General features: G+C 40.0%; 1 protein-coding gene across 1 annotated transcript in view; it reads left to right on the top strand.

Moving 5' to 3' along the window:
- The first annotated feature begins 12,549 nt into the window (after positions 1-12,549).
- Positions 12,550-27,563, top strand: part of LOC122808860 (protein S100-A13-like) — a 273,689-nt gene continuing 258,675 nt past the window's right edge. The window contains exon 1 of the mRNA XM_044079959.1: positions 12,550-12,666. The gene's annotated coding sequence lies outside the window, so the exon portion shown is untranslated. The remainder of the gene's footprint in view (positions 12,667-27,563) is intronic.

Raw genomic sequence — 27,563 nt, 5'->3', positions numbered from 1 at the left:
CTCTGTTGGTATAGTGTTTTTATAGTTGGTGGCTTTGCCTGCCCCTAGTGTAAATTTGATCTGGGACTCTCCTCCCAGTCTAGTGTTATTACCTCATTCTACCCAGTACAGGGAGGACATTTGAGAAGGCCAATCAGCTTAGTTTCTGCTACTCCTTTCTCTCTTTCCTTTCTCTCTTTCCACTTAAAAACAATATCTGCTTTTACTGTATTTGTGTTTCTTTCTACTTTATTTTGCTTTTGCGTCAATTTAAAAGTACTCAATTGTATTTATTACTGCTTGGTGTAACTCATTCTAAGCCTTTTAGTTTAAGCACTTGGGCTTCAGACCAGTTGTTTTACATTAAGAAGGTTTGTGGTCTGCACTGTAGTGGCAGAACAGGTAGCTTACATCCTTCTAAGTTGGGAACTGCTGATTGAAGGCTCAGTGTCTGTTATTCTAAAAGTGTATTAATTCTGGTTTAAGCACTTGGGCTTCAGGCCAGTTATTTTATATTAAGAGGGTTTGTGGTCTACACTCTTGTGGGAGGAGAGGCTGGACTCTGCCCTTCTGAGCTGGGAATTTCTGGTTAAAGGCTTATAGTGCCTGCATATTTGAACTGCTTCTTACTGAAATTGGTACACCTTGTTTGCTGTAGCATAGACTAGATCCAGGCCTGCTGAATCTAGCTTTGTTTGTATAACTTGAGCACTAATCCAGGCATTCTTTAAAGTATTCAATTGTATTTATTACTGCTTGGTAGTAACTTGATTAAAGTGTAACTATCATTCTAAGTCTTTTGGATTAAGCACTTGGGCTTCAGACCAGTTGTTTTACATTAGGAAGGTTTGTGGCCTGCACTGTGGTGGCAGGACAGGTAGCTTACATACTTCTAAGTTGGGAACTGCTGATTGAGGGCTCAGTGTCTGTTATTCTAAAAGTGTATTAGTTCTGGTTTAAGCACTTGGGCTTCAGGCCAGTTATTTTACATTAAGAAGGTTCGTGGTCTGCACTCTTGTGGGAGGAGAGGCTGAACTCTGCCCTACTGAGCTGGGAATTTCTGTTTAAAGGCTTATAGTGCCTGCATGTTTGAACTGTTTCTTACTGAAATTGGTACACCTTGTTTGCTGTAGCATAGACTAGATCCAGGCCTGCTGAATCTAGCTTTGTTTGTATGCTTGTTGTTTGTTTGCTTGTTATTTCCCTGAAACTAATTCCACCTAAAAGGGGGCTTTTCAGCACTTCTGTGGATCCCTAGTGATATCTGCATTGCTTACTGTACTTATTTCCTTGTTTCACTTGAAAGAAAGTTACTGTTTGTTGTTTTTGCATTTAAGTTACCTGTAACACATTGCATTTAAGTTACCTGGCACTTGCTCACTAAGTCAGCACTAAAAAATTAAAAGCACTACACCCTTACAAACTCCCCTTGAGTACCTCATTCCCCATTGGCCTTTATTTCAATTATAAAGGAATTCCCAGTACTATTCTAGCATGTCCAAAGGTCAGTTGTCAATCTCTTCTCCGGTCCAGCTGGTGAATCTGGGAATCTTGAGGCAATGTTACAACTGCCTCATGTACACAGACAACCCTCTCCTCCTCCCAACAAATTCCAAAACATGTGAGAGATGCAACCATATAGCCAAACTGGAGGCTAAGCTCTCTCAACTCAGTACTGGCGTAACCAGTCAGGAGGAGAAGGAAACCACACTCACTACAATTCCAGTCTCACATAGACCTACCACAACAGCAAACCAAACACATAAACACACAAAAACATACTCAGAGGCTCTAAATAAAAATCTGCCTAAGCAGCAGAGACCTCCAAAGCAGACACCCAAGCAACCGCTACCCCAAAACAAAACACGTGCAACACATAGCTCACAAAGCCAGTGTGCTGAACAGTCACAGCCCTTAAGGCTAAACAACACACCTGATACACTTGTAATAGGTGACTCTATCGTCAGGCACACTGACGTCCCGCTCACCAGGCTGAACAAGGAGAAGGTCACGGTGAGCTGCCTGTCAGGTGCTAGGATCTGCCACATAACACACGCACTCAGGTCACTCCAAGACAAGTACAAATATGACTCAGTCATTGTCCATGCTGGTGTGAATGACCTAAGACGTACCTCCCTGGACTACATGAAAAGAGACATAGAGGAGCTCTCTGAGCATGTAGCCCAGGCCGGTATGACCCTGAACTTGAGTAGCAACTTACCCTCACCAAGAATGATGCCACAATATGAAGACAAGATGATCAATTTCAACAATTGGCTTAAGTATTGGTGTCATTCAACGGGGATCCAATGCCTGTCAGCCTGGGATGACATGCTCGACAAGCCACGATGCTTTACTAGGGACAGCTTGCACCTGTCACTCCTGAGCTTTTGGATATTGGCAAAGGCTCTTGCTACCCCCATAGTGCCTTTTTTAGGCAAGGCTCAAAAGACAAACCCACCTCCATAGGTATCACAAGGGATAAGAAACTAAGAGTAATGCTACTCAATGCCAGAAGTCTAAACCTCAAGATGCACGCACTCAAAACTCTCCTTAGCATGGAGAACATCGATATCTGTGCAGTAACAGAAACCAGGTTCAAGGCTCCTGAGAGCACCCCAGCACTACCAGGTTATACCTCATACCATGCTTTTCGGCCCCAAAACTTAGACCAAACCACAAAAGGAGGGGGAGTATCAATATTCGTCAAAGATACCCACACCTCCAGGTTGGTGGCACAGCACGAAGCATCAGAGACTATCCATGTGCAACTAACAGTGAGTAAAACTGACTTCCAGTTTATAGCCTGCTACAGACCACCCTCCCAAACCCAGGAACCCCACTCGGCCTTCCTGAGAACACTGGAAAATATGATGGTCTCTCCAAACACCATTATATTGGGCGACTTCAACTACCCAAACATAGACTGGGAGCATTACTCTAGCTCCAACACCCTAGCCCAAAGGTTCCTAGAATTTATAAATTCAAATGCTATGGAACAACTTGTTACCACTCCCACAAGAGGGGAAAACATACTGGACCTGATCATCTCCAACATGAGGACTCTATGCTCCAGACCAGAAGTGTATCCCTCACTGGTAAGATCAGACCATAAACTAATCTCACTGGATATTCACATCCCGACCCCACCCCCTGCCCAGAAAACCACAGTGAAAAACTTCTCTAAAGCAAATTTCACACTCCTCAAAACCGAGGTGGAATCCTTCAAAACCCCCAGGCCTGTGGAAAATATGGCCTAGACCACAGAATCCTTTATAAATGCATTCTATGAACACCTTCAGGAATGCAGGGATCATGCAATCCCAAATAAAACCAAGACCCAATCCTCCAAAGGCAGACGTCCTGTCTGTTGGACCTCAGCCATAAACAAACTATACAATAGAAGGAGGAAGCTACTACATGATAGAGCAAAATCCCAAAAAGGGACGGCATCTCTGGTCAGTATTAGCAAAAAACTACGGGCACTCATAAAATCGTCTAAGGCCAGCTTCGAGAGAAAAATTGCACAGGACACTAAGGATAATCATAAGGCTTTCTTTAGTTATGTTAGGAACCTGGGTGGGAATTCCCAGATATGCTCAGAATTAGTCCAAAATGACAAAAAATACACCAAACCCACAGACATTGCCAACATCCTAGCTGACAGGTTCAGCGCAAACTCCCTCCCCTCCACACCAAAAGGGCGAATATCTATCCCAGCAGAGTGCTGCCCCCCTGACATCTCAGATGCTCAGGTAAGAGCCACCCTCTCCAAAGCAAAAACACAGCATCAATGGGACCAGACGGTGTCCCGGGCTGCCCCTACACGAACTCCAAGAAGAGCTAAACCCAAACATAAAACTACTGTTCAATCTCAGCCTTACTACAGGATATGTACCCAAAGAGTGGCGTACAGCAACAGTGGTCCCTTTCCACAAAGGTGGTGCCTCAACAGATCCTGGAAACTATTGCCCCATAAGCCTGACTAGCTTGGTCTGCAAAGCTATGGAAAGGATCATCATGGACCTCATAAATAAAGATATTGGGGACATACAGACAGTGGATCCTACCCAGTTCGGCTTTGTTAAGGGCAGATCCTGCCTCTTAAACCTGGTCGATTTCTTTGAAACAGTCACCAAGGCCATTGATGAGGGGAAGGTGGTCCACACAGCCTACCTGGACCTCGCAAAAGCCTTCGATACAATACCCCACTCAGGCATTATAGATAAGCTCACCAGCTTAAATATAAACCCCTATGTCACTAGATGGGTTGCAAACTGGCTCAAGGACAGAACCCACATGGTTAGAATTGCTGGAGCCATGTCAGACTCCAAACCAGTTACAAGTGGTGTCCCACAAGGCTCAGTCCTGGGACCTCTCTTGTTCGGTATATATTTCTCGGAGGTACAGGCAAACACGGAAGGACTGTGGCTGACCAAGTTCGCAGATGACTGCAAACTGGGTGTCATAATCGACTCTCCAGCCGACACAAGCATCCTCCAAAAGGGCCTCATAGAAACAGACAACTGGTGCCAGAGCCATGGCCTCAAGCTAAATGCCAAAAAGTGTATAGTCATCCCCTTTGGCAAAAACAAAGTGCCCACAAATTACCACATAGGTGGTAATCCATTAAGTACAAAAGAAGTAATTAGGGACCTGGGGACCCAAGTTGATAGCAATCTCTCATTTGACAACCACGTGGCCAAAGTGGTTACAAAAACATTTTATATAGCCCGCCTAATCATGAAGGGATTCATATCTAGATCAGGGGAGGTCATCGTGCCTCTTTACTCATCCCTCACCAGGCCCATAATTGAGTACAATACCTCTTTTGGGATGTACCTTACCAGACACCTGCAGCAACTGGAAAGACCCCAAAAGTACCTCACCAAGAGGATTAAAGGGCTCAAACAGATGCCATATGCTTACCGGTTAAAGAAACTCCAGCTCTACTCAGTGGCATACCGCCTGCTCAGAGGCGATCTGTACCTGACGTATAAAGCCATGTCCAACCCGGAATTAATGGACATGCTGCACCTCAGAAAATCCAAATCTCATCGAGCTACGTGCTCGAGAGACTTGAACCTCAGCACTGAAATAAATAGGACATGCTGGAGTGACAGATTCATAACCCAGAGGCTCCCTTCACTCTGGAATAAAATCCCAGTCCAGGTTAGGCAGAGTCCCTCATTGACTCTCTTCAAGAGGAATCTTGATGAGTGGATGGGAGATCGTAGGTTTACCCCAGGTATCAGTTCTGTGTCACTGTTAGACAGAGGCACAGTATACTAACCTCGAAAAAGGGCATAGCAAAATTAATTTAAAATGGGTGGTGAAAGCCACACACACTCTGGCTAGGCTTATAAATGCCCTAGGGCAGATAGCCTAGTATGAACCTATGAACTGTCTCTCTCTGTACGCAGGACAATGTAGTCACTAGTTGTGGTGATTTCTGTTATCAATACTACTTTTGTCTTCTTTTCTTGGATCACTATATCTGGTTTGTAGCATCTATCTTTTGAACTGTTGGTAATGGATGATCCTATGTGATGTAGACTTCATCATTTTCTATGATGTTTTGTGGCTCATGTTTCCAGTGTTTTTCAGCCACTTTAATACCATAATGTTTGCACAATCCCCAGTGCAACAGTCTCGCCACATTATTGTGCCTTTCAGTATACAGTCCTTCTGATATTAGTATGTCACAACTAGTAACAAGGTGTGCAACTGTTTCCAATTCTGTTTTACAAAACCTACATTTGTCTGTTTCTCCCACCTGTTCAATAGATTTTGTAAACCAACTTGGATGTAGCCCACTATCTTGTGCTGCCAATATTAAACTTTCATCTCTTGGTTTCAATTCGCCTCTCCTTAACCATTCCTGGATTTATTCCTGAGCAACATGAGATTCTTACTTGCAAGTATATTTATGCGTTTTCCACATTTTTTGCCTTCTCATCTGGTTCTTCACCTTATATTCTTTCTTTTGTTTTTTGGCACATTTAGTTGCTGCCTGGTTTTTATTCAGTTGTGGTTTGATTTCCATTCCTGCTTGACGCTGATATGTTTCTGCTACCCTAAGCAGGGAAGTCATCTTAGATTTATTCTCCTCATGTTTTAAAACTTTCACTACATTTGGGTCTTGTGAGGTCAGCAGATATGTGTGGCATCCCACGATTGCAGATCTGTATATGTAATCAATTTCAAGGACCCCCATCCCTCCTTTGGAATGGGGAATATATAATACAATATCTATGCACTGATTTTTATAAATTATTTGGTGAGAATGAAGTATCCTTCTTGTTTTCCTATCTAATCTATCCAACACGTTTTGGGGCCAGTCAATCACTCCAAAACTGTAAGTTAGGACAGGGAAAGCAAATTGGTTTATAGTTTGGATTTTGTTCCTAGATGTCAATGCTGTTTTCAGGATTAATTTAAGTCTTCTAAAGTACTTCATATTAAGTTTTATTTTTCATTTGTTCATGTTTTATTGCTGATCCTTCATCAGTTCCCAAATCTTTTATATCACATTCTTGTCTCAAACTGATGTTTTCTTGGTGCTGCAGTTTTCCTGCTTTAAAGGTTGCTTTTGCACATTTATCAAGACCAAATGACATTTTTATATCATCTGAAAACGTATTGACAAGTTGCAGTTGTCCTTTTAGTTCCTCATCTGATGAGCCACAGAGTTTTAAATTATCGACAAAGAAAAAATGAGAAGTCTACACTTTGTTGTTGTCTATGAGCCAAATTATAGCCATGGTCTAAGCTAAGTAGACAGCTTAATAGGTTAAGGGCAAGGCAGAATAGCAATGATAACAGAGAGTCATCTTGGAATATCCCCCTTTGAATATTTATCCCTGGAATAATAATTTGTCCTTTATCATGGCTTAATTGTAAAGTAGTCTGCCATTATTTCATGGTCACTGTAATGTAGTTGATCAGTGTAGGATGTATCTTATACATTTTTCAACATTCTTTTATCAATGACTGCGGGATATTATCAAACGCTTTTTTGTAGTCAACCCATGCCATACTTAAATTCTTCCCCTTTTTTACAGTTTTCAACAATGACATTATTTAACAGCAAATGATCCTTTATTCCATATGACTTTCCTTTGTTATACTTTTGTACTATTGCCATAATTGAGTTTTCTTTTAAATGACTAGAAACTCTCTCTCTCTGCATCGATTCCAGTATATAGTTTATAAATTGTCAGAAGACAAGTTATTGGTCTATAATTTTTAGGGTAGCTTGCAGATTCACTCTAAAGTAGAAGCATTGTTTTTCCTGTTGTTAGCCAGATTGGTATCTGTTCAGGGTTCACATATAAATAGTTCTTACTGATGACTAAATCTTCATGCAAAGATGTTAATACTTTTAACCAGAAATTAGGTACTGCAACTGGGCCTGGGGGTTTCTAATGTCAGGCTTTTCTTAACTTTGTTTCAGTCTCTCTGGCTGTTACTTCATCACATTTCATACCCTGTACCTTTAAACTTCTTATTCTTTCTTTTACCCCTTCTACCCATTTAGCATCATTGTTATGTTCCACAGAATTTTCATAGGTACTTCTTGAAAATGTATCTGTTTCTTCTTTTTTATCTCTGTTTATCTTTTATCTTTTTTCTTTCATGTTTCTTTATGATGATTAAAATTAATTATAAGATATTACTAACTTTTGCATCACTGAATATATACTGATAAAACGAAAACAAATAAACAAAAAAATCAGCAGTGTGTTTCTTTTTACTCAACTGATCAACAAGTTACATACCAAAAAACTTCTTCAGCTTTTGAACTACAGGACCCCGTTTTATTACCAATAATTAATTGGAAAAGGACAAGAACAAACCAGAAACCAAAAAATATAGCAGAAAAACACAGCAGACACCTTATTCCATGAACCAAACCTTATTACATAAAATAGTAGTTAAGCGCTTTCATCCTGAATGGGACTTCCTCAGAACCACCAATTAATTAATCTAATTAGTTTAAATACAATTCTAATATCACATGACTCTACTAAAAAAACAATTGATTTAAATTTAATGTATTAACATTAAAATCCATAAAACACTGTGTACACACAATAAGCATTCACTATGAACATTCTAAACACCAAACACAATTAAATAATACAATTATCTGACAAATAAAAAAATACATAGATACAACTTTACCACCCTACTCAGTTAAACATATAAACTTTTAAGCTTAAGTAGTAGAGTGATGGAACAAGTCTTATTCAAACCAGGGGCCACTGTGGCATTTAACTTTAATTGCCAAACCAGTTCTTTTAACAATAGATGTTCCTCAGTAATGTAGCCTGCTTGGATCTTTTTTAATATGTTCAATCACAACTTAACTAGGGAAGAGTAATTCTCTTAGATTCAGTAAGGAATATAGTGAAGCTTAGTTTAGATATTGTTTTTCTTTATTTGTCTGAGTCTGTCCATCAGTGCTTTAAACTCTGTGATTTACTGTGAATATATATTCAGTATTTTCATGTACTTTTATTATTTATTATTAAATATATTTTTAAACATTTATTGTGGCTGGTCCCTGAAGAAAATATCTAACCTTCGAGAGTGCTTATATTTATTTGGTGTGTGGGCCACTCCAGAAGGCCTAGCCACCTTGGCGAACCACTACTATTTGTATTAGTATTAATATTACACAGTATAATTGGATATCCTGTTAAGAGCCTTATAGTAACTGACTGGTGGCAGTGATAACTACATTATAGTCTGAGCAAAGTTGGCAGAGTGGGTAATCTGTGACAGCCTTTCCCGTGTGTGTGTGTGTGTGTGTGTGTGTGTGTGTGTGTGTGTGTGTGTGTGTGTGTGTGTGTGTGTGTGTGTGTGTGTGTGTGTGCATGTGTGTGTGTGTGTGTGTGTGTGTGTGTGTGTGTGTATGTGTGTGTGTGTGTGTGTGTGTGTGTGTGTGTGTGTGTGTGAAAATTAAATCTTAGAGTGCGTGTGTCAGCTACTTGGGGAAGGAACACAAAGCACTCGGTTTACAGAGAGGGTGCTGGATGACTTGGCTTAGACACTTGGCTGAGGACCTAACCCTACAGCTGTACCAATGGGGGGTTTTATTGGAGACCTGGAGTGAGACAGATAAAGAGACATCCAGACCCCAGGCTGTGTGTTCTCTGTGTGTTCTTAAGGGAAATTGTGCTTGATGCAGAGAAGTCTGCATCTGGTAATACTGAGTGTATCCATTTGTATTACAAGTGCACAACCCTCTCCAGTGTCAGTAGTGAGGATTCAGGCTCCTTGATTACTGGTCCAGCATGGGGATTACACATATTGGTGGCCATCACATATTGGTAGTAGTAGTAGTAGTAGTAGTAGTAGTAGTAGTAGTAGTAGTAGTAGTAGTAGTAGTAGTAGTAGTAGTAGTAGGCATTACACCCTGGTTCACAGTAGGGGACCTGTAGCTAGCATGAATATGGTAATAGATTTTTCCCATGGCTAGTTGGACATGGAGTAGCTCACATATGTCATATTGTTTGACCACCCTTGAGGTGAGATTATCCTTTATGTAGATAGATACACCTACACCTTTTGATCTTTCATTTTTAGTGGGTGACTAGAACCCATGAAAGGCATGGTAGCCATGCATTACTGCAGTGCTTTCCTTGTCTTTGAACCATGTTTCAGTAACCACACAGACATCAGCCTTCTCCAGCATGAGGAGAGCTTCTAGGAATGCAGTTAATTGTTGAGCCTCTTAGCACTAATCAGTACCACCTTTAGCTTATCCTGATTACCTTTTTTTATTTTGGAAAGTTTGTGTTTGGCAATGCATAAAAAAGGCACTATAGGGGTGGATAATGTTTTGGCCAATATCTGAAAGATTACAGGTGAAGACCATCCCTGGCAAAGTAGTGTGGACTGTCAACCGTGTCCTCCAAGGCTGCATGCATTGGACCCCTTTGGAATGACACCACTAGCTAAGCCAATTGTTAATGTCAATCATTTTATGCTGGTATTGTGGTATCATCTTTTGAGATGGGACAATGCTGCGCAATGCTAGACTCATACCTGCCTGTGACACATATATTCTGAGAGCTCAATCATGTCTCTCTTCATATAGTCCAAGGTGGTACATCTCAGGTCATTCACAGGCACATGGACTATGACTGAGTCATATTGGTATTTAGGGGTAAATGACCTGAGTGCTTGCGTGATCTGGTGGATCCTGGCCCATGACAGGCAACTAACTGTAACCTTCACTTTATCCATGGTAAGAGGGACAGCAGTGTTTCTATCAATGGAGACACCTGTGACCAGTATATTCGTATGTGAAGTGTTTCACCTTATGGGTTTGGTAGATGAGACACAATGCGCTGTAGCTGTATGTGTTGTGATAGCAATTGCCTTGTTTGTGTGCATGTGGGATTTCTAAAGAATGTACCTGAGAGCCCATTGAGGTTTTGGTAAGTTACATGTAAGCACCTCCTCATATGTGGGTCTATGTGCATGGTCCTTTGTGGGTGCAGTGAGTGATTTGTGTGAGTCACTGACAATCTGTTTGTTGCTTTTTGTGACTGTATGTGAGAGTCTAGCATTCAATGTCAATTTGTAAGGACATCTCTCAGGTACTGTATTTGTCTGTTTGAGAATTAAGTGTTTTTCAGTGTACGTAATGGAATTGCTACATGCCTCAGGATGCCTATGTCCACCAAGTTGGATGCAGAGATAACAGGAAAGTGCCCAGCTATGGTTGCAGGTCCTTATGTGTACTTGTAAGGGATAGGAGTGGAGGGAGTTTGTAAACAGACAAGGGAAGGGTGCTTACTTCGTGTAATGTGCAGCTAACCTAACCAGCATGGTGTCTAGTGCACAAACCAGATGCTCTCTGAATAGTAATAGTGGCGGTGCTATCATAAGGTAAACTAAACCTTAATAAGGCTAACTAAATGCATACATGCTGTTGTCCATGCAAACTAGTTGCCCCACGAGTAATGCAGGACTGAGCTAACGTTCCGAGGAATTTTTTATAGGGACATTTCAACTTCAGGTAATTACATATATACAAGGTACCAGTTACCACTGCTAAGCAAGAAACAGCTTCACACAGATGTGAGCCTTAAATACGCTAAAAAAAGCAAGTTTCAAACTAACTATGCCCTAAGGCCAATCAGGTAAGCACACATTGAGCTTTCTACTAGAAATTTCCAACTCATATAGGTGAAATCAGCCCTCTCCTGCCACAAGAGTGCAGATGTTGACCCTCTTAATGTAAAATGACCAGTCTGGAGCCCAAGTTTTAAGGATCCACAAACAGATGCCTAATACTAAGAAACATTAGATACAATGTGCTTCAGTGCAGAATAGCAGCCCTTGCAACAGTTTGCAAATGCAATTTTAAACTTGAAATAAGTGCAAAACAAAAAAAAAACAATAAATTGCAGAGTAAACTGTCACAGTATAATGAAAATAATCAATGCAATTGCAAAAAAAAACATGTGCAAACACTGCATTAGAGATGTACAGTATGATTACATTTTGGTAACAGTGGTGTTTTAACACATTTAGCAATCTTACCTGACTAACGTTTCTTTATTTCTCTTTTCAACTTTTTGTTTTTCATATGCATTTATCAGATTATTCACCGTCAGCATTAGCACTGCATGACTTTATTTTTCTATCATCTTAATTTTCATCAAGGGGTGTCATTTTTTTCACACAAATAAGAGCAAATTAATTTATTTGGTAGCATGAAAAAATATATATATACATATACAGGCAAATTTTATGTTTTCTCCAGTGACACCATGTCAGAAATGTCTCCTTAGATTTTAATAGACATATGCTTGCATAAGCACAGCAGGCTTCCATTAAGGTCTAGGAATGCATCCTATATTTTTCCTGAGTGGATTTCATTGAACAAAAGCAGAGCTGGTTCAACCAGTGCCCTCAGCTTATTACAGTTACATCTTCACCCCACCCCCAGCTCTTCCACTGAAGAGCGAAAAAGAAAATGGATGTTTCTTCTACTGGAACAATAACTTGGTGACCAGATACAAAATACATACAACCTCCCTCCTGCCCCATATAGGTATAATAAATTAATCAGTAATTCCATTGTAATCAACATATACAATGAAAATCTTATATTACGCAAATGTGAAACATTCAGTGAAAATTGTCAGGCAAGTGTTGAAAATTCTATAGAGCTGAGTAGATTTGTTTGGCATAATAAAGAATTAAAACACAAGACAAAATGAAAGCATTTTGCAGACTGGAATACAAAATACATGCTCTTATGCTGCATGTTTCAGAACTATTGTCCAGTAGCTGCTTTAAATGTTTTTCTGCAATCTGTTTAAAACTTTCAAAACTCTGCTTTTGTGGAAAAAAATTCCTGCTCATGTTCATCACTGATAAATTACTTAATAACTTCACAGCAGCTGTGTGTCCCATGATTTTTAGGTAAAAACCTGGAATTAGTTAAAACGTTTATAAACATTTCTTTCCTGGCTGAATTTGAGCACTGCATTAATAGTGAAACAGTTAGCCCCACCCATAGTTTTTCTAAAGGCTGCATTGATCGTTTGTGCATACGGCAGAAAGCCTTAAAACTGGACTTTATCACTTCCTGTTTCTTTTTTCATGACTATAAACTGGACTGAGGATAAAAACAAAATCCTGACCAGGACATTTTGAGCAGTAAGTTAATAATAGTATCTGATCTTCACATGTTAATCAGAAATTATGCAGAACTACAAAGAATTACATCATAATATGCACATACATATTAGTCTGTGTGTATCTGTGTCTCTGAAAATCTCTGCCTTTCTCTCTCTCTCCTCCTAGTGCATTCTTTCTGCTTTGTAATACAAATGTTGGCTTGTATCCTAAAACTGCAGTTTAAACAGGAAATTGTTAGATGTGCTGTAGCACATTCATAACCAGAGCTTGTCGACTCCAATTTCATGTGCCTACTGGTTGCTTCTTGATATGTGTGTGTGTGTGTGTGTGTGTGTGTGTGTGTGTGTGTGTGTGTGTGTGTGTGTGTGTGTGTGTGTGTTTTCATTTTGTTATTGCTAGGAAGATTATTTATGGATTTTAGGAGATAATCCATAATTTCTGAAAATACTGACCTCTTCATAATTCTTATACCCTTCCTGTTGCATAATTTTTCATATTGTATCTTTTACACATTCTTATATCTAGATTAAAGCATACATAAGAATCAGATCCTGATAACAAGTATTAGAGATGGCATTAGAAGCTGTTGCATATAGAACTTCATAAAAAGTAACATTTTTTTTATCTGTTTCTTACCTGTACATTTTTATCACAGAAGACACATATTTTATATAATTCTTCTTTGCTTAAAGAGATTATGTTGCTTATTTCTGCCACAGTGAGTCAGGTCAGTAGCAAATCAGACCTTGAACTTAAAAGCTGTGGGTTCCAGTCTCAGGTAAGGACTAAGGTCATATGTTAAATATTGGCATCTGAAAACAGTAAAATGAGTGTGCAGTACTAATAGGTTATAGCATCCTTCAGAAGAGATGGTAAACTGAGATCCTGTCTGCAGATCTTTATGTTATCTTTTTAGGTATTACTGCAGAAGTAAAATATCCCAGGGCATTCCTTGAAAGGCAGAAGGCCATTTATAAAGATCAGCCACAATTTCATCAATAAAACTAAAACTCTCAAAGAGTATAAATCAAGCCAAGATGAAAAATGAAAAATTGTATCTCCCTTCTGGAAGTATAGTTCAAATATAGCATCACTTACTCTTTACAAACACTAAAAATAAATAATTGTTGCAACATCCAAGGAATGCCTGGCATTGAAAGTCCATGCATGTAAATTCCCCTCCAGTCTCATGCATTTATTTACCTTCAGATGCTAGCCCTATCAATTTCAAATACCCACAGCCACCCAATCAAGAACAATCGACATAAGTAACCAATAGCTCCCATTTTACTGAGCTGCTAAGTTTAGTCAAGAAACTAAAAGTCACCCCGAAGAGGAGATGCATTCTCTTACCCACTGTTTTCTCACAAAAAAATATATTATGTACCAACCAAGGCAAAAATGAAGTAACAGTACCAGTCATGTCAATCCTATATACAAAACAGCGTATTGAAATAATTGCTACACCATGTTAAAACTTTCATTCTCATCTGTACTAAAAAGCAATATTTTGAACAAGGTTCATTTTGAAGTCCCATGAGGCTTTAAAATTATCCTTCAGATCAAACCTGATTTAGAACACAAAAGGAAATAAGTTACATAATTCCTAGCTAACAATGCAAAGATGTGACTAACTACACCTTCTTTGAAAAGGTATCACACATTTTTTTTTGCTTAGGCAGTACAAACCTCTTTCGCACTTAAGTGATAGTTTTCTTTTTTGTAAACAAATTCTCCATTTACTAGGGTAATCTTCTTAAACAATACCCAGAATGCAAAGTTGTTGGAATACAAGTGCAACAGGACTTTCTCGGTATGTTGAAATACTTACTGTAAGTGCAATCCTCACAACAGTGGAAATTTACATCTGATTTCAGGGTATTCCATCTTCTTTGATGTACAGCAATATCTATGTTACTGTATGCAAGATGCAGGTGGTATTGGGGTGCAGGAGGGCTTGCCACTTCCAAAACAAATAACATCATATGTGCAACAGTGAGCTTTAAACTTTGCAGCTATGATCTGGAGATCACACTCTTTTAGAGTTTTACAATTCACATTGAAAAGTTTCAAAATTCTGAGTGGGTACTAACACAATGTCATATCAAGTCAAATTAATCCATGGAGCCTCTCCCAATATTTTGGCTTAGGTCTTGTAAATAAATGGTCCCATTCTGCAAAGAAATATGCATTATTACATGTATAGGAGCCAGCATACAGGTATAATCTCTTTTATATATTCTGGGGGAGCCTCTACTCTATATATCTATAGGGAAAATCCTATTCTCCCTCTTCCTGTGTGACAAAGCAAAAATATTACTAAAAATGAAAGGAAAAGTAATACCATACTTCCTGGCTTTATTTCTTGTCTCTGAACAACATCAAATCCAAACAAATTATTAACACAAAAGGTCAAACCACTTTAACACAAATTTCGATTTACCATATAAAATGATCACGGTAACTATAATGAGTTAGCATAGTCCAAAAAAGATTGTAATAAACACATCTGAAAACCTTCTAATGTCTAGCAAGACTTTTCATCTGCTCACATGCAAAGATTTATCAAATAAAGTAGCTTTCTCAATTAAGCACTTCTGAATGCACAATACTTTATTTATTGGCCCTTACACATTATCAAACAGACAAGTTGAACCCTATAGATGCTACGCTATATTCTTACTAATGAGCATCAGTAATTAATAGTATTATAAGTCTCACATTTTCAATAAATTCCTTAAAGTTTTCTCTTTCTATATGAAGTTAACAACAGTTAATCTACACTTACCAATTCCAATACCAAAAACTGTTTCCGAACATGCCAGTTTTCCATGTCTCAAAAAACAGAAAAATCAGCTTTTACAAAGAGCAGGGTGTACTGTCATCTCCTTTTTACTTAAACTACATATTCTGCTAAGCACCATGTTCAGTCCCACAATTAAAAAAACAAGGTTATTCTACTCCTCTCTGTTCTGTAAGACAGAACATACCTGCAAAATGATTTCATTCACAAAACATGAACATGAGACAAGTTCCAGTCATTCTCATTGAATGACCACAAGACAGTGCCAACATAGCACCTAGCCTATGTCCAAATTCACACCCTTTAGTGTCCAAACATAAAATATTTTCTAAAACATGGCCCATGCAGAATCACTGTGTAAATGGAGTTCTCACATAGGTCATAGGTTGAAGATTTTACAAATAACATGTTCAAGTAAGAGGGTCAATATTTGCAACAGACCATTTCAAATGTAAAGCTGGGAAATAGCAGTTTGGCATAGCTCTTAAAGGGAGCCAACATACTGTTTTAGAGTTCTGCCATGATAGTCACAGTATGGTAATACAGCTGAATGAGTGGCATATTTTATTTAAAGTGGTTTGAAGCAGATTTGTGTTATGCAGTGAATTTACGGTAATGGGGGGCACACACCAACTTAAGGAGTAGTATTCCCTTATAGCAGGGGTAAGCTGGTTAGAAACTGAGTAGCAAGGTTTTATCTGTTTCATGACTTTACCTGTTATGTATTCAGGATGCTGAGAAAAGTTCAGAGAGGAATCAAGGTGAAAACCTATGTAGTGGTACAACTCCAATTGGGATATTTTCTTCTTGCTGACATCCCCCTCCCATACATTAGGCCTTATACACAACATTACAGGAATAACTCATTTTTAAGAAGATTTTGATAAGCATTGGCTTTCTGAACATAATGACTGATTGCATATGTTGGTAACTACACAGACCACCGATCCCTAAACAGTGGGGTGTGCCATCTTGATCAGTTCATTTTCTTACCATAGCTGAACACAAAACCCATAAATCATCAAATAAAAACACATAGCTGTATCTGATAATAACAAGTCTCATTCTTCTCATCACATGAGGCCCATGTACCGCTTCCAATTTCATGTGATAAGAGACCCAGACAAGACAGGCAGTCAACAGCTCTTCTTGAACTGTACTGCTAATCTAACCAGCCTATTCTCTAACTAAAAAGTTCAGCTCTACTTGATTCCCAAGTAGACTATTCTCTATCTGTAAAGCCTAGCACTTGCTCCTAAAGTACTTTTACTCTGATATAGCACTTTTTATTATACATAGTACCCCACCGGCCAAAAAACACCACATCCCCCGAAGTCTCTTTCAAACTCATCTACATAAAGTTTTTGTCTATTCCTTCTAGCATGGTGATGGATCAGTTGCTAGTGTCCTCTCCTGCTCAGCTGGTGAATCTGGGAATATTGAGGCAATGTTACAATTGCCTCATGTACACTGACAACCCTCTCCTTCTCCCACAAAACACAAATACATGTGAGAGATGCAAATATATAGCCAAACTGGAGGCTGGGCTCTCTCAACATAGGACTGGCAAGACCAGACAGGAGGAGAAGGTAACCACACACACCACAAATCCAGTCTCACATAGCACTATCACAACTTCAGATCATACACATAAACACACAAAGACATACTCAGAGGCTCTGATCAAAAATCTACCAAAACAGCAGAGACCACCAAAGCAGACACCCAAACAACTGCCTCCACAGGGCACAGCACATGCAACACATAGACCACAGAGTCAGTGTGCCAAACAGTCACAGCCCTTAAGGCCAAACACAATGCCAGACACACTCGTCATAGGTGACTCCATAGTCAGACACACTGATGTCCCGCTCACCAGATTGAGTAAGGAGAAGGTCACAGTAAGCTGCCTATCTGGCGCTAGAATCCACCACATAATGCAAGCACTCAGGTCACTCAACTGCAGGTACAAGTATGACTCGGTCATTGTCCATGCTGGTGTGAACGACCTGAGACGTACCTCCCTGAACTACATGAAAAGAGACATAGAGGAGCTCTCTGATTATGTAGCCCAGGCAGGTATGACCCTGACCTTGAGCAGTATCCTACCTTCACCAAGAATGATGCCACAATACGAAGACAAGATGATCAGCTTTAATAATTGGCTTAAACTATGGTGTCATTCAAAGGGGATCCAATGTCTGTCTGCCTGGGATGACATGCTGGACAAGCCACGCTGCTTCACAAGGACGGCTTGCACCTGTCACCCCTGGGCTTCTGGATTTTGGCAAAGGCTCTTGCCACCCCCATTGTGCCTTTTTTAGGCAGGGCTCAAATTCTAAACCTACCACCCTAGAACACAAAAAAGGAAAAAAACTAAGGGTAATGCTGCTCAATGCCAGAAGTCTCAACCTCAAGATGCACGCACTTGAAGCCCTTCTCAGTATGGAGAACATCGATGTCTGTGCTGTGACTGAAACCTGGTTCAAGGCTCCTGAGAGCACCCCGGCACTATCAGGTTTTACCTCATATCATGCGTTCCCACCCCAAAATCCGGACAACACCAAGAAAGGAGGGGGGGTGTCCATATTCATCAAGGACACCCTCACCTCAAGGTTGGTAGCAACGCACGATGCATCGGAAACCATCCAGGTGCAATTAACTGTAGGCAAGACTGCACTGCAGTTTGTAGCCTGTTACAGGCCACCCTCTCAAACTCAGGAACCTCACACAGCTTTCCTGAATACACTGGAGGGGATAAATATATCTCCGAACACCATCATACTGGGTGATTTCAACTATCCAAATATAGACTGGGATCACTACTCAAGCCCCAACACTTTAGCCCAAAGGTTCCTAGAGTTCATAAACTGAAATGCCATGGAACAACTAGTCACCATCCCCACAAGAGGAGAAAACATACTAGATCTCATCATCACAAACATGGGGTCACAATGTTCAACACCAGAAGTATACCCATCATTGGTGAGATCAGATCATAAACTAATCTCACTGGAAGTCCACATCCCGCCCCCACCCCAGATAAAAAAGACCACAGTGAAGAACTTCTCAAAAGCTGACTTCACACTCCTAAAGACTGGTGTGGTCTCTTTCAAGGCCCCCGAGCCAGCGGAAACCATTACTCAAACCACTGAATCACTTACAAATGCCTTCTACCAGCACCTCCAGGACTGCATGGACCAGGCAATCCCAAACAAAACAAAGACTCTTTGTACCAAAGGCAAGCGTCCAGTCTGGTGGACCCCAGCCATAAACAAGCTTTACAACAAAAGGAAGAAGCTACTACAAGATAGAGCAAAATCCGTAAAAGGGAAGACACCCCTGATCATTATAAGTAAAAAACTGAGATCTCTCATAAAAGCATCCAAGGCAAATTTTGAGAGAAAAATCACTAAGGACTCAAAAGACAATCATAAGGCCTTTTTTTAGCTATGTTAGAAACCTGGGAGGAAACTCCCAGATATGCTCAGAATTAGTTCAAAATGACGTAAAAATCACTGAACCTACAGACATTGCCAACATACTGGCTGACAGGTTCAGTGCAAATCCCTCCCCAAAGGAGAGATATCTATACCAGAGGATTGTAGTCCCCCAAACATCTCAAATGCTCAGGTGAGAACTGCTCTCTCCAAGGCGAAAAACACAGCATCCATGGGACCAGATGGTGTCCCCGGTTGTGTGCTCCACAAACTCAATGAGGAATTAAACCCACAGCTAGTGCAGCTGTTTAATCTTAGCCTCACCTCAGGATACGTACCCAAGGAGTGGCGTATGGCAACGGTGGTCCCACTTCATAAAGGAGGTGCCTCCACCGACCCCAGAAACTACCGTCCCATCAGCTTGACAAGCCTGGTCTTCAAAGCTATGGAGAGGATCATAATGGAACTCATAAATAAAGACATAGGGGACTTGCAGACTTTGGATCCAACCCAGTTTGGCTTTGTCAAGGGCAGATCATGCCTTTTAAACTTGGTCAACTTCTTCGAAACAGTCACCAAGGCCATTGACGTGGGCAAGGCAGTCCACACAGCCTACCTTGACCTGGCAAAGGCTTTCGACACAATAACCCACTCGGGTATCATTGAAAAACTCACCAGCTTAAATGTAAACCCATACGTCACTAGATGGGTTGCAAACTGGTTAAGAGACAGAACCCACAGGGTCAGAGTTGCTGGCGCCATGTCAGACTCCAAGCCTGTCACAAGTGGTGTCCCACAGGGCTCAGTCCTGTGCCCACTTTTGTTCGGCATCTACTTTTCAGAAGTACAAGCAAACACAGGAGGATTATGGCTGACAAAGTTTGCAGATGACTGCAAACTGGGCACCATAGTTGAAAACCCATCTGACACAGACATCCTTCAGAAGGGTCTCATAGAAACAGATAACTGGTGCCAGAACCATGGACTAAAGTTAAATGCCAAAAAATGCATAGTCATACCCTTCGGGAAAAACAAGGTTACCCCTAGTTACCATGTAAGTGGCAATCCACTAAGCACAGAAGAGGTTATCAGGGATCTGGGGACCCAGGTTGACAGTAACCTTTCGTTTGACACTCACGTTGCCAAAGTAGTTAGGAAGACCTTCTACATTGCCCACCTGATCATGAAGGGATTCACATCTAGATCAAGGGAGGTCATCGTTCCCCTGTACTCATCACTCATCAGACCAATGATTGAGTACAATGCCCCATTCGGAATGTATCTGACCCGACACCTGCAGCAATTGGAAAGGCCCCAAAAGTTCCTCACCAAAAGGATAAAGGGTCTCAAAAATATGTCTTATGCTGCCCGACTGAAGGAACTCCAGCTCTATTCAGTCGCTTACCGTCTGCTCAGAGGTGACCTGTGCTTGACATACAAGGCCATGTCCAACCCGGAATTAATGAACATGCTTCACCTCAAAAAATCTAAATCCATCAGAACTACAAGGGCAAGAGACTTAAACCTCAACACAGCTATCAATAGGACGTGCTGGAGGGACAGATTCATCACCCAGAGACTCCCTATGCTGTGGAACAAAATCCCGGTACATGTGAGGCAGAGCACCTCGCTGGCCTTGTTCAAGAGAAATCTTGACCAATGGATGGGAGATCGCAGGTATACCCCAGGGATAACCTCGGTGTCACTGCTTGACAGAGGCACAGCAAAATAATGGGCATAGTATCCTTCAAACTAAAGGGGTGGTGAAAGCCACAAAACTCTGGGCTAGGCTTATAAATGCCCTAGGGCAGATAGCCTAGTATGAACCTATGAACCTATGAACCTATGTTCTGAATATCCAGTTATACACAGGAAATTATATAATCACTTGGTTCCCCACACATGCATGCAGCAAGTTGACATTCCCACCTCATGATAAACTTCTTGCAGTCTAAACATACTGTGATGCCAGGGATGATGTCATGCTGGGGAAAATATTTTAAGGATGTGATTTTTTTTCTCCCTTATGTCATAATGGTGACATTGTTACTCTGCAGGCTGTGTGTAACCTTGCAACCTTTATTTCTGTAAATGTGAGAAGAGAAATACATTAAATTCAAACTGAATTGTAAAATTTAAATTTGTGCTGCAGAAAATTACCAAGTCATAAAATGCAGGTAAATATTACTTGCTCCCTGGTAGTTATGAACTACACTGTTTTGTATATAGGATTGATATGGTAAATGCAGGTATTAACAAGTGAAATATTAAGAGATATAGGATCCTGATTATTGGGCTGATGTAATTCTGACCTTTGTCTTCGGAAACTTGTTCCTTATTTGTGGAAAAAACGGTTTAGTCATTTTTGCCATGAGAAAGCAAGAAATTAAAAAAGCTGATGTAATATTTTTCTTTAGAAAGAAAATGATGCCGTCTGATTTCTTAGAGCTTCCAGAACAGAAGTAATTATGTAAAATGTATATAAATATCAAGATGGAAATTCTCCCTGGGCCTCTGCTGAATATGGGCACCAGGCTCAATTGCACATTACCCAGTTAACAAATATAATAAATAAATAAATAAATAAAAATAAATTACATTGATAGATATTTTTAAATGCAACTTATCCCCCAGGCATTAACAACAGAATTTCCTTTACAAGTTTATTAGTCACCAAAAGGTCCAAGATTTAGATTTTTAACTACTTAATGAATGTACTGACCTTTTTTATAACATCACAGTATCATTATTCATAGTGATTTATACAATTCATGGAAGTATTTTAGTGATTTTAGAGGGAATATTGTCATGTACAATATACGTTTACATTATTTAGTTAATGCATGTAACATAGCCATCCAACCACTAGATAATAGTGTTGCCTTTAAGATTTAAAGGATGGTGATGGCAGAACTGTTTGTTATAATCTGAAGTCTGCAGTAAACACGTGGATGAAAGCGTTCATTTGTTTTCAATAAAATCGTACCTGGAGCTAGTGGGCTTCTGTGTTTTTTTATTTTTGATGTTTTTACAGTTCTGCAGTTCATTTTTTTGGTTTAATTCATTTTTAATAGTTCTTTTAATTAGAGTAGTTATGTCCAGCATTTCTTTAGTAAGAAACAGATAGGATATTTAATTAGCTGAAGACTAGATTTACCTTTATGTATTCTGTTTGTGTAACATGTTTTGACATTTAAGTTCCTCTGCATATTTAATATGTATCTATACATTTGCCTTATTGTTTACATAAAATGTATTCACTTTTAAGCTCTGGTGGCTGATAATTATTATTTGTATATCTATGATTGTTATTTATTATCTGAAAAGAGATATACCGCTATTTACCACTGTAGGTTAAAAGGTTGTGGCCTCCATCTTTAATTAACTAGATTGGTTGAGTCTGCTAACAATGAAAGATATTAGTTTGTATATTCAGACTGACTAAACCAAGAGCAACAGGAAGCTTGTGGTCTCTGGCCATTTTCCGTCTGGTGGGAGTACTACTATGCCAGAAAGACAGCTGTTGAGCTTTACGTGTGTGTGTGTGTGTCTGTGTATGTGTGTGTGTGTGTGTGTGTGTGTGTGTCTGTGTATGTGTGTGTGTGTGTGTGTGTGTGTGTGTGTGTGTGTGTGTGTGTGTGTGTGTGTGTGTGTGTGTGTGTGTGTGTGTATGTATGTATATAATAATAATAACTTGCATGAATAGCAGTTGTCATGGATAAGGGCCACTGGTGATACTATAATTCACAGAGATACTGGTAAAAGGAGCCTAGGATGCTAGGCCAAAGAGTGAGCTCTGCAAGTGGCTTGTCTAAAAACAGCCTGGCTGTAGATGTTGGAAGTACATACTTGGGATCGTAATTCATATTTCCTTTATGATGTTGTGATTAGGATGAATTTTATGAACTGCTTAGTGAATCAAACTTGTTTTCACTTTCTTTCTTTAACTTGCTGGCCACCAGTGGTGTGACTCAAGGGACCACCACTTGGGTGCCTACTAGTTTGTCAGTCATGAGATTAAAAGGTTCGGAGGTTCATAGATGTGTACTAGGCGAATTATCACTAGGTCCTTTTTAAGTCTAGCCAGGCATCCCTAATCTCTGACAAGTTCTGGTACCATTGAGAGAGGTGCAAAACCAAGGATGAATATACTGATCCCTGTTCAATTGCCCAAGTTACACTTGAATTGGGCGAGAGGAACTCCTCTTCACATGGATGGGGGGTGTTGTTCTGGAGAAGGGGTAGTATCTGGGATACATACCTGTTTCTCCAGTAGGTCATGTTCATACCACAAGCAATGTTTACTTCTTTATAATGGGCAATTCTGGTGCTGTTTGTTTAGCTGATATGCAGGAGGTCCATCAGGTTTGGGTGATAAAATGTCTTGTATGCCAAGCATAGATCTCTTCTCAACAGCCTGTGGGAGACAGGATACAGGGACAGGGCTTTGAGATGGTCTGCATAGGATGTGTTATTTATAAACAAAGGTATGGCATGTAGGTCCAAGGATAAGAAAACTGGATTGCTATATGTACTATTTTTGATAACTCTAATGCAGTTAATGCACTGTTGTCTGAATATTTTGATTGTTTTTGCCTACCGAAGTCAAACCCCTTCCTCTCCAATGGCCTAGGGTTTTTGTACTCAGTTTGGGCTTTACAGTAATATGTTTTCAGTGTGGCTCCACTAGCTTATTTGCATTGTTGCTATGTCCTTCATCTGCTGCTTTCTTCTGTTACCTCACTAACCCTTCTCTCCCTCCACACATATCCTTTACCTACAACTATCCCTAATCTATCTCTACTCATAATACAGTAGTACACAAGCCTTCAACTCATAATATCCCTTAATCTCTCCCCTATCTCCTTTTAACCGTATCTTTCCATTATTTAACTCAGTTGTCTCTCTCTCTCTCTCTCTCTCTCTTATTTTCAGTAAATCACTCCGGGTGCTCCCTCCCTGACTTTAAGGTATAAGGACTACCTTCCTGCTATACTCAGAAGACACCACTGAATTTGCCTGCTAGCCAGGTTTTAAAGAAATACTACTATACTGTGGATTTCCCTACACAAAAATTTGTGAATGTACGTAGCCTTACTACAAATATGCTGTAGAATAATCTTTACTACCTATGTGTTAGTGTGACCTCCTGAGCGCACGTCCAAGCAGTCTACCGTAGCCCGCCAGCCACTCTCCCTACCTAGTCTCCTAACTTAATAAACACTGAAACAAAACACTTTTAGTATACTCTTTCTGTTTTATCTCCTTCTGCCACTAGGTGGCAGCACCTATCTACATTAAAAACTCATACATCTTTACTCTCTTGAAGGTTTTTTTCCCTAAGCTTGTAGATATTTCTTCTCCTACTCACCTGTTTTAAAACAGTTCATTTTCCCATCCCCTCCTTGCAAAGATTTCTAATTACATTCTAAGTCCTCTATACTACTGTGCCCTAAAATTTCAATAACAAACCTTCTTGATTTAATTTACTTAACTGCGGTCACTGATACTTTTTTCTGCACTACTCACTTTTTTTTCCTCTGCCCGCTCCATTCGCCCTACGGGCTCATTCTGCTCCCCTACCCTGCCCCCAAATACCACCTGCCCCAGTACTCCTACACTTATAGTTGTATAGCCACACCCCCTCTTACAACTACCTATCATCTTCCCTCAGCTATATAGTCCCCTCCCACTCTCATACCCCACCCTCTACATTTTCTCCCCTCCCCTCCAAACAATTACCCTCTTCTACCTCCAATCAGCTGATAAGCCCTGTACTTCCCAACCTCTTACAAATCAAACACTCCCACGCCAACTATAATCACACACACCTCTACCTTCCCTACTTCAGCCTCCTTCTCTACCTACTATATCTTAAACTTATTTCTACATCTGACTCTCACTATGTATACCTTATTGCTCACCAACCTTTTGATATTACATCTAACCCTATTACTTCAGTTCACAGCACCCTATGCACCATTACCCTATTTCCATAAACAAGCCACCAACCCACTTCCAAATGGTCACTCTTTCTCTAACAATGTCATCACCATCTCTCCCTCTCTTTTAGCTTCTAACATCAAACTCCCTAAAATAAAAATTCCTCCTTCTTACCCCCTATCTTCAAAAAACAAGACAAAACTTATTAGATACTACCCTCTCACATCAAAAAATAAAAGCTTCACCACTACAATACTAACAGCAGGTGACATACACCCAAATCCAGGTCCAAACTCTAACCTTACCTCTATCCCAAACACCCCTCTCACCACAGCCCACCAAACTGCACAACAAAAAAAAATCTCCTTTTATTCTGTTAATACCCGAAGCATCCTCAACAAAGTTAGTCTGTTTCATGCATGGATAGCAAATCATACTCCTGATGTCATCTCAGTAACAGAAACCTAGCTTAAACCCCACAACCTAGATAATGATATTCTCCCCCATGGCTATAATATTATTCGCCTTGACCGTAACAACAAAAAGGGAAGGGGAGTTGCCATAATCTATTCCAACAATCTTACTACTTCTCGCATTAACCTTTCTATCCCATCTTTCTCCCCAGCAGAAACATTGGCAGTTAACCTAAAACTAAACAAGTATGCCGCAATTACTATAGTAGCCACCTACATCCCTCCAGATGACAATATTCTATTACTGGAAAACATTCTCTCCTATCTCTCCTTAAACATCCCTAATGAAACTATCCTCCTTGGTGACGTAAATATTAATTGGATAACCCTAAATAACCCAGGTTCCCCATGTAATATAAATTTATATGGATTTACCCAGCTCATTACTAAACCAACACATTTCAACAACACCCATACCACTAATACCTTCATTGATTGGATACTTGCCTCAGGTCCTTCTAAATATCATAATCCAGAAACCCTTGCCAATACTCTGAGTGACCACTCACCCATAAAGGTGCTAGGATACTCAATCCACCTCTCTAAACCACACAGATATATTACTAGATATAATCTCTCCAACTTCAACCCCGAAACATTCAACAATCTCATATCTAGAGTATGCTGGGACTTCCTCACCCAGCTCCCCCTAGATGAAGCTGTCATTGCTTTCAACTCTACTTTTCTGGATATCGTAAACTCACTAGGCCCACCTCGAAATATTAGGACAAAAGCAACCATATCTCCTTGACTAACAAAAAACACAAGAACTCTCTTGAAATCTAGAGATAAGTCCTGGAAAAAATGGCTTCAAACTAAAGACCCAAAAGACCTACAAAATTACAAAGAACAAAGAAACCTGGCCAAAAGGCTTATCAATAAAGACAAAAAAGAATTCTACTCCAACCCCCTTTCTACTCTAAAATCAAACCCCAAAAAATTCTGGAATGCTATCAATCAAATACTTCATCCAGGAAACCCTACCTCACCAAACCCTACCCCAGAAAAGAAACCAGAAGAAACTGCAAACACCTTCAACTCTTACTTTGTCGAATCAGTATCCAAACTCTTTAACTCCAATAGCTCCACTGCAACTAACCCTATAAACCATGCTTCCTCCTCAACAAATACCCCTCCCAAAATCTTTTCCCTGAAGCATATCTCTTCAACCTACATTCAAACCCTACTCTCCAAACTAAAACCCTGCTCAATATCTGCTGACAACATCCCATTATACTTTCTTCAGACAGCTGCCCACTCACTTGTTCTTCCCATCTCTATCATCATAAACTGCTCAATCTCTGAATCCAAAGTACCATCCATCTGGAAACATTTCTACACCCTGCCTATCCACAAAGGTGGTAACTCCACTGAAATCTCAAACTTTAGACCTATTGCCATCCTCTCCCCTCTGTCAAAAGTTCTCAAAATGTGCATTTATACTCAAGTCATGGATCATCTCTCTCAGGAAATCCTACTTACCCCAACACAACATAGTTTCCGACCTAAACATAGCACATACACTGCACTTCTATCCTTTCTCAATACTATCTCCCTGGCCAGGGATGACCATAAACTTATCTCCTGTCTCTTCCTCAATCTCTCAAAGACCTTTGATACTGTTTCTCACTCTCTACTATTAAACAAACTCTCTAACCTTAACTTCTGTCCTGATACAGTGGCTTGGTTTGAAAGCTACCTAAAAGATAGATTTCAGTCAGTAAAATGGGACACTGCTTTATCTACACCCTTCCAATACAAATGGGAGTCCCACATTTCTATGGCCACTGCTTTTCAACATCTTCACAAACCTGCTCTATACCTCCTGCTCACTTTCCTCTGTTATCCAATACGCTGATGACTCTACAGTCATTACAATAGCTAACTCTCCCTCTGAACTCTTATCAGTTACCCAAACATCCTTTAATTCAGTTGAAACATGGCTCTCAAACAACAAACTCATCCTCAACCCCAAGAAAACAAAGCTCCTACTTTTCCTTCCCAAAACATCCAATCATATTAAATCCTCTTTTACTATCCAGTCACTTAATAACACTCCTATTATAGTTGACTCTAGCTCCAAACTACTAGGAATCACAATCGACGATCAACTAAAATTCGACCTCCACATAAACAACTGTATAAGGAATACTCACCTTAAATTAGGCCTACTTTATAGAAATAAAAGATTTCTCACCCAGGAAGCTAGAATAGCCCTCACTCATTCCTTCCTTCTGCCCTGCCTAACATATTGTT

Source organism: Protopterus annectens, chromosome 8.part0 (assembly GCF_019279795.1).
Source record: "Protopterus annectens isolate FY-2018-M chromosome 8.part0, PAN1.0, whole genome shotgun sequence".
Taxonomy (NCBI): domain Eukaryota; kingdom Metazoa; phylum Chordata; order Ceratodontiformes; family Protopteridae; genus Protopterus; species Protopterus annectens.
This window is presented reverse-complemented; position numbering and strand designations above follow the sequence as displayed.